Raw genomic sequence first — 12,312 nt, 5'->3', positions numbered from 1 at the left:
CACCAACCGACACAGCCAATTCGTAAGGTTTGTCACGTAAACGGGACGTGGCAATTCGTTACGAGTACAGCACTAACCGGTGTGTTGGAGAGCAAAGCCACAACATTTACAAATCTGAGCACGACGCTTCGCCAGTAATTACAACCAGCTTCATCAGGCGACAGCCAGATTTGTGGAAAAATCCTCCTGTGTCGTTCCTTAAATAGAGTGGTAGATGTGATGGCGCCACTTGTAAGCCCTTCTTGAGCGAAGTGTTTGTGGGGGGGGGTTAATGAATGCGTATAACACATTCCTGCGGAGGGAGCTGGTAGGAACGTTGGGTTCCTCGGTCAATGGCCAGGGTCAACGGCGGCGTGGTGTATACCGCAAATATACCCGACTGTGAGGGCGGGCACAAACCGGCGTGAGTAGGTTAAACGTTGAGTTTTATAAGGGTGAAGTACCGTTGATGACTCTTGGACACCGTTGGTGAGGCACACGTATTTATTCCGTACAAGTAGTCACAACTGTGGACATACAATACTAGAGGGGGTATCGGCCCCCTCACCCGGCTAGCTGGGAATACACTGCTAGCTATCTCTGACCTACCTCCTAGTCCTCCACTAACGGGCTAGGGGAGGCTGTCTGGCCCGACACTGGTAAGTCGGGCTACGGTACCCGGAGTCCCAGAGCACTAGCTCTGGTTCTCGGGACCACGCCGCTGGCTCGGTCCTGCGCGGCCCTGACAAGGGCGGCGTCCCAGGGGAGTTCAGGGCTCTAGCTAGACGATCTTCGGTCTTCACTCGTTTAGCTTTAACATTCTGCCCCGAGCCCTCTGACACATCCCCCTTTATACTCCACCCCCGCTGAGGGGTGGGGCCCCGGGCTGCCTGGTGCGGACGTCGTTGAGAGCACCCCCCCCGTGCACTCACGTAGCCCCGCCCACTGTGTTTGTTTCCCATAAGCTGCCATGCATAACGGCTCTCTCTCTAACACCCCTACATCACCCCCCCCCCCCCCCGCATAGCTTGCAGCCGTCCCGGCTGCCAACATACAAAAAAACGACAATAAAAGCGCATTTACCCCCTGACCGCGCATGTGCCTCACTATTTTTCAACATAACGCGAAGAGAACAACAACAAGAACCAGAAAACCCCGAAGGGAAAACAACCCGACGCACCCCCCCCGAATAAATACGAATTCCGTAAAAGCAACGTATATACAAATCGCAAGGAACCCCCAACACACACACAACACAACACAATGTGCCAGGAGCACACCACCGACGCAGCGCACAGTAACCATACACATGAAAATAAAAAAAAATTATTCTTTTTGTGCATCACAAGAGTCTGCGCATTCTTGCGCGCGTCCTTGCCGCAGGCCCGTCACACGGGGCAACCCCGGATGGCGGACCATCTGGTGGCAGCTGTCCATTTCGAAGTGAGTCTGCGCTTGATGTCGCGAGACCCTCGGCATCCCCCGTAGGGGTTGTTGGGTGGGAGCCCGTCATTCCTGGTGCACCTGGGGGTGGGACAGCCGGCAACACGTCAGGCGAGAGCAGCAGAGACGGACCCTTTGAGTCGGCCGACCCCCCACATGTTTGGCCACGCGTCTGTGGAGTGGGGCCTCGCACCGCAACGAAGGGTTTCAGTCTAGAGGGGTGCACAAACCACCGGCGCTTCCCCCATTTGATGCGAACGCACTGAGGCCGCAAAACCTCGACCACCTCGACGGAGCCCCGCCACGGCCGCACCAGTTTTGAGGAGGTCGCGAGTGGTACCTGGGGACAGTGCAGCCATGCCCTGTCCCCCGGCTTCCACTGTAGCACGTGCGCGCGACCCAGTCTGAGGCGCTCATTCGCTTTCTGACGCCTGTCGGAATTTAGCATGGCAGCATCCCGTGCCTCAGTCAATTTCGCAAGGTTAAATTTAACATGGTCGGCCAATTTAGTTTTTCCCAGCGGCGCGGGGATCTGCAGCTGTGCCCGAACAGGTGGGTCAGGTTCGCGGCCATACATGAGGAAGAAGGGTGAAAATCCCGTCGCAGCATGGGGGGCCAATCTGTATGCTGCCAGGACCCCTTGAATTTGCAAGTCCCAATCGGTCTGTGAGTCCGAAACCTGCTGCGACAACATAGACGTGATGGTTCGATGCAGACGCTCGACCATCCCGTCAGTTTGCGGGTGATAGGGAGAGGTACGAATTTTTTTCGTTCCCAGGAGCTCACAGACCTGTTGGAGGAGTTTGCCGGAAAAATGTTTTCCCTGGTCGGTCAGCAGCCGCTCCGGAGCACCTTTGTCCATGACGTAACCTTGGACAAAGGCCTCCACAATGGCTGCTGCCGACTGGTTGGCCAGGGGCCAGGCCATAGGCCAGCGCGTAAAGTATTCCACCCCGGTCTATTGCCCCTAGGGGTGGCGGGAAATGGCCCCAGAATATCCAGCGCGACAAGTTCGTTCACTCTGGAGACTCTGATAGACTGCAAAGGCGGGTTTGACTCCCGTGCTGGTGGTTTTCGCTGCGCACACCGAGGGCATGATGCCAACAGATCTGCGACATCCCTCGCCATGCCTGGCCAAAAAAAATCAAGCTAGAGCAAGGCGAGGGTCTTTTGGGTACCCAGGTGGAGGAGGCGCTCATGAGCAGCCCACACCACCCTACCCCGTAACCCAGAAGGGACCACCAGCCGGTGTCGATGGGATTTCCCGTCCCAATGCATCAGCAACCCCGCGTGCATTTCCCATGCGTCGGCATCACCCGTCCCCCGCCCCGCCTCCCCGGCGCGACGACGCGACGCGAGGAGGGAGGTATCCTCCATCTGGAGGCGCCCCCATTCATTAACAGGCAAACCCAGCAGGGAATCTTTTCCCTGTTGTGCGATAGAATTTGGAAGCAATGTTTCGTCGTCGGCGGCGGCCGCCAGGACCGGAACCGGCATGTCCCCTTCTGGCTTGCAACGTCCCGACCCCAGGAGGCATGCACATTCGGAGGTGGTTGGCAAGTCGTTGGTGTGGCGAACGCCCTTACGGTAGGTGGTTTCGAAATCAAAATCCTGGAGGATCTCCAACCATCGGGACAATTGTCCCGATGGCTGTTGAACTCGCAGGGCATACTGCAGTGTCGCATGATCTGTGCGGACGGTGAAATGCCGACCGTACAGATATGGGCGATACTGTTGGATGAAATAGACAATTGCCAACAGTTCCCTACGGGTGACACAATATCTTTGCTCCGCTGGAGACAACACCCGACTGCCGTACGCAACCACCCGTTCCACGCCGTCAACCACCTGGGAAAGCACGCCCCCAATACCCGTGTTGCTCGCATCTGTGTCGAGCAAAAATGGTCCCGAAAAATCGGGGTAAATCAAGGGAGGAGCTTTTACCAGGGCGTCCCGAAGGGAGCAGAAAGCAGCCTCCTCCTCCTGACCCCAGTGGAACCGAACCCCTTTTGATGTTAAAGCGTGTAGGGGTTTGGCAATCGTCGCAAAATCAGCGACGAACCGTCGGTAATACGACGCGAAGCCAATGAAACTCCTGACCTCTCCCACCGAGGTGGGAGTCGGCCAGGAGCTGACACACTGCGTTTTGGCGGGATCGGTAGCAATACCTGAGCGCCCCACGATGTGCCCCAAATAACGCACCGAATCGCGTAACAAATGACATTTTTGGGGTTTGAATTTCAAATTAGCAGCCCGCATCTTTAGGAAAACCGCCCGCAACCTCTGGAGATGTTCGTCAAAAGTTTTACTAAAGACGATAACGTCATCCAAATAAATCAGGCACGACTCCCATTGCAATCCAGCCAAAACCAATTCCATCAAACGCTGGAAAGTTGCCGGCACTGAGTGTAAGCCCATCGGCAACCGGTTGATTTGGAACAGGCCGTGCGGTGTACGGAAAGCAGTTTTAGGCTTTGAATCATCGTCCAGAGGAAGCTGCCAGAATCCCGAAAGTAAATCCAGTGTGGAGAAGAATCGCGCTCCCGCCAAGGCGTCCAGCGATTCGTCCATCCGTGGGAGCGGGTATGCGTCGGCAACCGAAATTTTGTTAAGGCGCCGAAAATCAACGCAAAACCGCAACGAGCCGTCCTGCTTTTTAACCAGGACGATCGGCGCTCCCCAAGGGCTGGTCGAAGGAGAAATGATGTCGGCGGCTAACATGTCATCAATAGCCGATTTGACATGGTCCTTTTCGGCGGGACTTAACCGAAACGGATTCTGGCGTATTGGCGCGCTGTCACCCGTGTCAATATGGTGACACAGCAGATGAGTGCAACCCAAATCGTATTTGTCCCGACTGAAAACGTCGGAAAATTCCCGCAGTAGCGTTCTAAGCTGTTGGCGCTCTGAATTTGACAGGTCCGTCGATCCCGCACAAAGCGCATCGAGCCACCCTCCATCGCTGTCCGAATGTGGGTGCGGCTGGGGAGCAGTGCCGACGTGATTCGCAACAGGTTCCTCGCAGGGCACCGGCGTCGCGTGAGCAAGCACCGTCCCTTGAGGAACTACCACTGTCTGCGACCCCACATTGAGGACCGCGATGAAAGGGTCCCCGTCCCCTCTTACGACGGTCTGGGCCGGAATCAAATGAGGTCCACTAACCCCGGCCCTAGATGGTCCCAGCAGAATTCCCTGGTCCCCAATGCCCTCAGCGAAGGGCCGACGAAGTTTTAGAGGCACCAACATTTGAGCTCCCGGCGGCACACGAACTGTTTTAACGACGAACGCTGGTACTGTTACGAACGCCGTCCGAGCCGCAGTAGGGGAAGGCAGGAACGCCATGCGTCGTCCCGACGGGAGCTCAATGCATCCCTGGTCTATTAAAATACGAATCGGCATTTTGCCCAAGAAGTCCGTCCCCAGCAGGCACGGAACCGCCAGCGAGGAGGAAACAAAAATCGGGCCCGACAATTTGATATCCCCGATACAAATTTGCGCTCGAATATGTCCAATGATGCCAAGAGAGCCCCCGTTAGCAGCATAGAATGGGACGTTAACCGGCAGTAAAGGACGGCTCTGGACAGGTAGAATATTGTAAATGAGATCGGAAATGATGGTCGCCGATGCCCCCGTATCGACCAGGATGCGTACCTCCACCCCGTCAATGTGTCCCACCACGGCCGACGACCCCGACGACGCGGCCACAACGCGATGGGCCAACATGGACCACTGCCTGGGTTCGATTTGAGTCCCCATAGTGGTGCGTGTTGGCCCGTCGCAGCGCAATGTCGGCCCCCCGTTCGTTGCGGTGTGCGAGTGTGTGACGAGTGTGTGCTTGGGCCAAACATGAGGGGTGCCGCGACTCGCCGGATTATGTTGATGGAGCTTGGGAGGAGGAGGGCCGGCGTCCTGTCGAGGCGTCGTCCCGCGCTGCTGAGGAGAGCGGCACCCTGAGGCGACATGGCCCCGGACGCTGCAGTTGAAGCAACGCGGGAGCGCCGGCGGCGATGACGGACGGTCGAAGCGGCTCGACCCATCCCGGCCCGACCGTGCTCCCGTCCCCTGCTGCCGTCGACGGTCGACGGCGTAAACCTCCTCCGCCGGGAGGGTGGCTGCAGCCACCGCACGCCCGGCCGCTGCCCTGCTGGCTTTCCGACGCTGTGACAGCAGGTTGGCGTGGAGGAGCCGCGCAGCCTGGAGGGAACTCATCTCCGTGTCCTCCTGTGCAACGACGGCGATGTCCAGGTCGTCTGCCAGCAGGAGGATTTTTTCTGTGACCATGGCGTCCACGCCGTCGTCGTCCATTCGAGGGAAGGCCGTCTTCGCCAGTGCCAGGAGACTCGTCCTGTACGCCAGGGGCGACTCCTTTGCACCCCGCTGGCGATCGTAAAACTGCTGCCTGCATTCCGCTGAAGGTCCGTAGACCCCGGCCAGCAACTGCAGCGCCATCTGTAGCGTGGAGCGCTTCTCCCTCGGCGCCAATGTAAGGGCGGCGAGTGCGTCGCTGTCGAGGAGCGCCGGCAGCGCGCAGAGAGCCTCAGCATCCGACCACCGTGCCATTTCTTGGTGGGCGAGGAAGCGTCGCTGGAAGCCGCCCCAGTCGCCCTCTGCGCCAACAAACTCTTTGAGCGGAGGCAGCCGTTGGTGCAGCGCAGCGGTCGCCATGGAAGCTCGCAGGCTGCTGTCCCCGTAACTCGGCTGCGCTTCGGCGCGAACGGCAGATGGTATCGCCTGTCGCAGCCGTGATGACGCTCCCTCCGCTGGCGGTGACGCGGCAGCCCCAGCGAGAGCGATGTTGGACCCGAGGTTCAGGCCGGCCACGCCCTCAGCAGCTGCTGCGGCGATGGCGGGAGATTCAAAGTTTGAATCCGTTGAGATGGCGGGAAGGCGCATCGGACGTCGGTTCTCCTCGCCCCGTGGTGGTCCACCAGCCCCCAGCCGCGTGATGTGTTCGAGTGTGGCGGCAGCGGCGTAAAGCAGCTCCGCCAGCCTCGCGTGAGCCAGCCTCAGCCCTTCTGATGGCGGCTCCTCTTCATCCTGATGCCCCGGTAAGAATGCGTCCGGCCCCGGCTGCACGATGTCTTGTTGAGCCGTCTCGGGCTCGACAATTTCAGCGGTGTCCTCCACCTGCGGTACTCCGGCTCGAGCTGTCCGGCGCGTGTCCATGTTCGTAGTTGTTCTGACACCAGATGAAGTACCGTTAATGACTCTTGGACACCGTTGGTGAGGCACATGTATTTATTCCGTACAAGTAGTCACAACTGTGGACATACAATACTAGAGGGGGTATCGGCCCCCTCACCCGGCTAGCTGGGAATACACTGCTAGCTATCTCTGACCTACCTCCTAGTCCTCCACTAACGGGCTAGGGGAGGCTGTCTGGCCCGACACTGGTAAGTCGGGCTACGGTACCCGGAGTCCCAGAGCACTAGCTCTGGTTCTCGGGACCACGCCGCTGGCTCGGTCCTGCGCGGCCCTGACAAGGGCGGCGTCCCAGGGGAGTCCAGGGCTCTAGCTAGACGATCTTCGGTCTTCACTCGTTTAGCTTTAACATTCTGCCCCGAGCCCTCTGACACATCCCCCTTTATACTCCACCCCCGCTGAGGGGTGGGGCCCCGGGCTGCCTGGTGCGGACGTCGTTGAGAGCACCCCCCCCCCGTGCACTCACGTAGCCCCGCCCACTGTGTTTGTTTCCCATAAGCTGCCATGCATAACGGCTCTCTCTCTAACACCCCTACAAGGGCACCACGGGGTGACCAGCCCCTCCCCACCCAGCCCAACCCCTCCCACCCCCCACCCAGCCCCACCCTCCCCACCCAGCCCCTCCCCACCCAGCCCCTCCCCTCCTCACCCAGCCCCTCCCCTCCTCACCCAGCCCCTCCCCACCCTCCCCACCCAGCCCCTCCCCACCATCCCCTCTCCACCCAGCCCCACCCCTCCCATTTTTGGATGCAAGACGGATGGACGGACACAATAATCCCCTGTGGGCTGGTGTAACCAGGAGGTTCCTACCAGTATAAATGACAATTGTAGGCGGAGAGACTTTCTTTCTCTCCCTCCAAACACTCTCGCGTCAGACCTCGCAATGCCACGGGCGAGCGAGGGAGCAGCATCGACGGTGCGTGCGGAGTTTGGTCGCTATGTGACCCCTGGGGGTCAATCATCACCGTCGTCGTCGTCTTCGTCATCCCAGGGCCTCTAGAGGTGGCTCCGAGTAGCGGGCACGGAGAGTGGCAGCGCGAGCAGACAAATACACAAACCACGGCGGTCATTTCAGACTTGAGTGTCGTTGTTGTTGAAGCGGTGAACTCCATCATTTTTTACTGTTTGGCCGTGTCGGGTGGTGGAGGGTTACGAAACATTTATATATAACGCAATCTGACCCAAAAAACGATATTATGAACTCCATCATTGTTAGAACATTAGTGACACTTGTGTTTTGGTTGTTGTTTAATGCGGTTGGCACATTTTAAAGAGACGCAATCCAATTGTAATTAAGGGGGGGGGGGGGGTAGGGGACAGGGCTCGTACGATACGGTGTACAAAGGGAGGGCAAGCAAAGGCAACAATAAAACGTCGAACTCTTGAGGTCTGCGAGCCGGGCTTGACGTTGCCGCCCAAGTTGTTTACAGAGTTGCTGTCCACGCGGTTTTTAGTTGTTGTTTCAGCTCTCCGATGGCGATATCGCCGTTAGTATCCCGGCGCCAGGATGCCTGTGCCTCGTGACCTCTTGGTGTGTCTGCTGCCTCGTGGCCTCCTCTCCAAACGCAGACAAAGACGAGGCCCTCCAGGACATTGACTCTATGGGAGCCTTTAACATTGAAGTCTATGGGAGGATTTAACATTGAAGTCTATGGGAGCCTGTAACATTGAAGTCTTTAACATTGAAGTCTAAGGGAGGATTTAACATTGAAGTCTATGGGGGCCTTTAACATTGAAATCTATGGGAGCCTTTAACATTGAAGTCTATGGGTGGATTTAACATTGAAGTCGATGGGAGCCTTTAACATTTAAGTCTTTAACATTGAAGTCTAAGGGAGGATTTAACATTGAAGTCTATGGGAGCCTTTAACATTGAAATCTATGGGAATCTGTAACATTGAAGTCTATGGGAGCCTTTAACATTGAAGTCTATGGGAGGATTTAACATTGAAGTCTATGGGAGCCTTTAACATTGAAGTCTATGGGAGCCTTTAACATTGAAGTCTTTGGGATCCTTACATTGAAGTATTTGGGGATCCTTACATTGAAGTCTATGGGAGTCTTTAACATTGAGGTCTATGGGGGTCTGTAACATTGAAGTCTATAGGAGCCTTTAACATTAAAACTATGGGAGGATTTCACATTGAAGTCTACTAACCGCCCACCCCCTGGACTCCGGGCCCATCCCAGACCCCCATGTCCCCCTCTGGACCACCCCCCCCCGGACCTCTCCCGGACCCCCTTGCCGGCACGAAGAGGCTTGAGTACCATGTGACCTGGGGGGTGGGCGGCACCCAAACCAGGCGGGTTCTTGGCAAGAGATGGGACACTGATGGCCAGGTTGAGGCCATCAACTTGTCTAACAGCATACAACACGAGAACTAGCAAATACGCATCATTCATTACGGGTTTTTCGATGTGTCAATCGACACCAAAGGACACCCTTGCAAACGAGACGTTCCGTATAGTGGGATGTTTTCCCAGATGAAATATCTTGATTGGGAAAAATAAAGCCGTTCTACACACGAGAGCCCAGTTTAATCACAGGGGCGGCTAAAAGCTCACCCAAGTCACCTCCAATTGCGTCACATCTACCGAAGTAAAATCATTTTATCAAAAATATACAGCAAGGTTTTTTTTCTTCTTCTCCAAAATACCACAAGAAAAGACTGTTTTCCAAACTCACCCAGAACGCACAATAACAGTATTTCTTTTTTTTAATGCACGTCGCAATTAGAACGACATTGTTCAAACACGATTTCGGCCTCCCCGATTATGTGAAATACAGTACCATCAGATGCCCACAAAAGCAAACGTAATGCAGTTAAGCTGTAACAGAAATGTAGTGTTCTACTTACATTCCTGTGTTTTTGAGGTTGGTTGGGAGGGCGGCGGTGGTGGACCCAGGAAGCCGAGTTCAAATTCTGGCCAAGATTCACATCAGTGACAAGTTGATTTTTTAAATCCTTTATATTAAGTTCACTTGCTTGCTTGCTTGCGCGCTTACGACCGTGCAAATATTTCGGTCGTTTTTTAACCCACTTCCCGTGATCCAATCGAGCTGACATTTTGCACACAGACTCGTTGTGCGTGACAATTTATTTTCGTGAAAATTTTTTTCCAAAATGTAACACTTTTTAGGAATTTTTTTTTAAATATTTAATTACCAATTGCTTAATGGTGGCAGGCAATCATCTGACCCATAGGTGGCAGCCATCTCAAGCCAGAGGACGAGAGGACTCTAGCCGCCACGCATATAAAGGATTTATAGTGAAAAACTTTTTTTTACGGGTTAATTTTTTAAATGGTCCTGATCCACCTCTCACCCCCCTTCCCCTTCCTGTCTTCACGAACCCACACGAACCGGTGTGGTGAAGTATGCTCAACCAATCACCTCCCCCCCCACCCCCGCTATGGCCGGCAAACCATCGAGCAGTTGGTTGACAAACATAGTGTAAAAATTCTTACAATTGACATTAAACACATTTAGAACACATTTGGAGTGTAAACCACCAAGGTCATATGTAAATGTTTATCAACACCCCCCCCCCCAACCACCACCTCTATTACCAACAAATAAAGCTAGTGCAAAAAACAATCACTACTACACATCGCTAACCCTACACTGACGCCCCCCGTTTCTCCACTCGCACAAGCGGATCGTGAATAGCAGTCGTGTGCTTGTGCGAGGTGTGCGTGCAGGACGCTGCCAACGCGACCGGGTCGGGATCGAACCCACGAGCTCCTGCATACCAGGCGAGGTAGTTAACATCTTCTAGCCACCGTGGTGCCCAATCCAGAAGCAACCATTCCTTCCCTACGAATTCGAGGCTCCCACTCATTGGGCCGTTGAGAAGCTCTCGCGTCCTAAACCGCGCTCTGCAGCAGGAGCCAAATGCCACTTCGCAGCGCCACGGCAAAGTGCCCCGCGTTTATTGCAGCCAACAAATGGCGTGATATGGCCCACATTGATGCCGTTTGCTGACGAGCTGCCGCTCACAGTAACAGGATGTGCGCGATGGTTCTGAGATGGTTCCACGCTGTGCGCCAGGAAAATGGCCATCCGAGTTTGATTCCCGGCCGCGGATAAAATCGGTGGCAAGCGATGTCCGAACCGGTTTGTGGGCATCCCCAAAGTCAAAGCAGCCTCGGTGTGGTGTGCGAACAAACGCACTGGAGAGACAAAGGTAGCTGCTGGCGCATGCTACTGGAAACTCCATACCCTCATTCTCCCACTATTTATGTACGAGTCTGTTTCGGTGTGCATGTGAATCTGCTTATGTGTGGGTACGCATGCCTACTTTGGGGAGTGGTCGTGTAGTGGTTAGATCACTGTGCTAGCAACACGGTGACCCGAGTTCGATACCTCCCCAAGGTCAACTCAACCATAAATTGAGTATCTGGTAAGGTGTATAAATATTAGCACTGGGGAGACAAAGGTGGCCGGGTGTGGTCCTGGCCACTCCCACCCGCTAGTGTACCGTATTGGCCTAGGTAAGTGCTCGCCAAAAGTACTTTACCCCCAAGAGTTTAAGGCCACAGGGTGGATCTGTCCTTGTGAATGTGTGTCTGTTTACGTACGCGTACACACACCTCTGTGCAAAGGGTTGCGGTTCACCGAACATTCGTTGTCTCGTCACCTCATGTCGACGGAGCTTTTGTAAATCCACGTGGCTTCAAAGTGCACCGAGGGCCACGCCGCTGCCGCTACTTAACGGCAAACGGGAGTTGGTTGCCGTGTGTATGCGCGCACACGTATTTTACAGCATTCGGAACCAGAGAACGTTCTGCCCCCTGGTCCCTATTATAACAGGATAACTTGTTCATAAACACTCTCAAAATCATTGCTAAAGTCTGACTCTCTCTCTCTCTCTCGATATGTTCCCATCATATTTAACACAACGAGAGGTCACATGAGCCCATTACACAAACAACGATCAAAAATTTAGGTGATGTCCTGTCGCTCTGAGCTTTGAGGGCATCGGTGCTCATCCTGTTTGTAGCCCTGAGTACAGTGTTCGAAGTTCCACATCTCCTGCAGAAGACAACCACTGTTGACTTCCCCCACATTGCTATTTATTTTATCGATCCCCCATCCCCGAAGGATGGACGACGGGCCGAGCCAACGCCTCTCCCCCACCCCGCCTGCCCCAACCAGGATGTGCACCCGCCGCATTCCGATTGCAAGCCACTCGCTCGTCCGCTGACCCATCTGGCCCGTCGTTAACACATTCCTGCGGAGGGAGCTGGTAGGAACGTTGGGTTGCTCGGTCATTGGCCAGGGTCAACGGCGGCGTGGTGTATTCCGCAAATATGCCCGACTGTGAGGGCGGGCACAAGCCGGCGTGAGTAGGTTAAACGTTGAGTTTTATAAGGGCACCACGGGGTGACCAGCCCCTCCCCACCCAGCCCCACCCCTCCCACCCCCCACCCAACCCCACCCTCCCCACCCAGCCCCTTCCAACCCTCCCCTCCCCACCAAGCCCCTCCCCACCCAGCCCATCCCCACCCAGCCCCTCCCCACCCTCCCCTCTCCACCCAGCCCGACCCCTCCCATTTTTGGATGCACGACGGACGGACACAATAATCCCCTGTGGGCTGGTGGAACCAGGTGGTTCCTACCAGTAATATACGATTCTCACTGGAATGATGCGAAGCGTGTCAATGGGTTGACCTTACCCACGCAGC

This window comes from Lampetra planeri, chromosome 53 (genome assembly GCF_965212315.1).
Source record: "Lampetra planeri chromosome 53, kcLamPlan1.2.h2, whole genome shotgun sequence".
NCBI lineage: Eukaryota > Metazoa > Chordata > Hyperoartia > Petromyzontiformes > Petromyzontidae > Lampetra > Lampetra planeri.
Note: the sequence above shows the minus strand (reverse complement) of the source record.